Below are 2,426 nucleotides of genomic sequence, written 5' to 3'. Positions count from 1 at the left end.
CAGTATGACTTACTACCAGTGTCTTTATACCTGTATCACTGTGCTTAATAATACTACAACTCTGTACATACATCTGATTAGCACTATTACTCAGTAGTACTAATTTATATATGTTATACCCTGCGTTTTATGTATGCAAATTCAGGTTGTACGGGAATGCTCGTTCTATTTACAAATCAGTGGCATTCTTCATTCGGGGGAGCGCAGCTGAGAACACATTTTTCACGCGTTCATGAATCAGGCAGGGAACTTTCTTAAGTTTGTCCTAAGGAAGTTCTTAACCCCTTAAGCCCGAGCGGTCCCGGTACCGGTACGAGATTGATATCACGCCATAAATAGATGAATACAGAACGTATTAATTAATGTTGCGTTTCTTTTTCAAATGTAGCCAAGAGTAAAGGACCCTAACCCTGTCAAAACAGGGATACAGAATACATTCCCTGAGGTCCACAGATGTCCCTAGATACCAAGAAACATGCAGATGGACCTTGTAGAAGTGGAGCCATCTTCAATTCACTTATCCATGTGTATCCACCCACTTCTTTACATTTGGATCTCTGACTGGGCCCTTTACCCCCCCCCCCCCCCCATATCACTTGGCAATGTCAAGCTCCGCCCCCGATTGGATCAGCGATGTCATCATCTGATACTGAAAGCGTTGTGGTTTGGCCGAGGCCCTCCTTCAGCGTCCTCCAATCAGCCGGGGAGAGAGGCTGGTCAGGAGGTGGGTCCCTTCAGCGTCCTCCAATCAGCCGGGAGAGAGGCTGGTCAGGAGGTGGGGTCCTTCAGCGTCCTCCAATCAGCCGGGGAGAGAGGCTGGTCAGGAGGTGGGTCCTTCAGCGTCCTCCAATCAGCCGGGGAGAGAGGCTGGTCAGGAGGTGGGTCCTTCAGCGTCCTCCAATCAGCCGGGAGAGAGGCTGGTCAGGAGGTGGGTCCTTCAGCGTCCTCCAATCAGCCGGGGAGAGAGGCTGGTCAGGAGGTGGGTCCTTCAGCGTCCTCCAATCAGCCGGGGAGAGAGGCTGGTCAGGAGGTGGGTCCTTCAGCGTCCTCCAATCAGCCGGGGAGAGAGGCTGGTCAGGAGGTGGGTCCCTTCAGCGTCCTCCAATCAGCCGGGGAGAGAGGCCGGTCCAGGAGGTGGGTCCTTCAGCGTCCTCCAATCAGCCGGGAGAGAGGCTGGTCAGGAGGTGGGTCCTTCAGCGTCCTCCAATCAGCTGGGGAGAGAGGCCGGTCAGGAGGTGGGTCCTTCAGCGTCCTCCAATCAGCCGGGGAGAGAGGCTGGTCAGGAGGTGGGTCCTTCAGCGTCCTCCAATCAGCCGGGGAGAGAGGCTGGTCAGGAGGTGGGTCCTTCCCTGCAGAACAGAACCGGTTAGAAGATACACATTTTAACCATTTTCACTACATGAGGTTAACCCTTTCACTGCCACACGACAAAGGGTTAACCCTTTCACAACCACACTACAGAAGGTTAACCCTTTCACCCCTCTTTTTTTTTCTACCATGATGACAAAAGTGCTTTGCTTTCAAACTAACGTTTATTTAAGTGCTTAGTACTGTTGACATTACACTGCTTGTAGTAGTACATCAAGTAGCATATTTGGATAAGTTTGACCATTTCTCAAAAACAGAAAATCATTATTTAAATAAAGAAAATAAGCACTTGTGGCGCAGTGGGCAAGGCGCTCGCCACTAACGCAGGATAATACGAAAATAGAATAAATAGTATGATTTAGTTTATATTATAATAAAAATAGAAATTAGATAGTATATAGAAGTATAATACATTATATAAGTGTGTGGGGGTGTGTGTGTGTGTGTAAATGAATGAACCTAAATATGTAGTTTTGACTGATAGATAGACAAAATGGGTTTATTTATGTTGATTTAATTTGGTTGTGTTGATGTTAAATTTTTATTTTTTTTTGCAAAATGGGTATATTCTGTTTGGTTTTACACAATATGTCTATCGGTGTGTTGTGTGTGTGTAGGGGCAGGTATATATACGATTTTTTCTTCTTCCTGTTCCTTTCGGCCATGGTATTTTTGGTGAATTATATGAATAAGTACTGTTGGACTGTGGTAATTCCATGTACGAATAAATAAATGATGATGATGATGATGAAATAGCATTATTTGGATAAGTTTGACCATTTCTCAAAAACAGAAAATCATTATTTAAATAAAGAAAATAAGCACTTGTGGCGCAGTGGGCAAGGCGCTCGCCACTAACGCAGGATAATACGAAAAATTGGGATGGGAGAAATTTTTTTTTAAATGGGGAGAAAAAGTAGATAAAAAAAATAAAAGATAAGCACTTGTTCACTCAGTGGACATTTCTAGCTCAATGCGAGGTCTGCTGCTGCTGCTGGCTAATAATACAGTGAATACGTTGGGAGATCTTTGACAGGGCAACACGCATGTCATCCTCA

This window comes from Notolepis coatsorum (assembly GCF_963971535.1).
Source record: "Notolepis coatsorum genome assembly, chromosome: 2".
Taxonomy (NCBI): domain Eukaryota; kingdom Metazoa; phylum Chordata; class Actinopteri; order Aulopiformes; family Paralepididae; genus Notolepis; species Notolepis coatsorum.
This window is presented reverse-complemented; position numbering follows the sequence as displayed.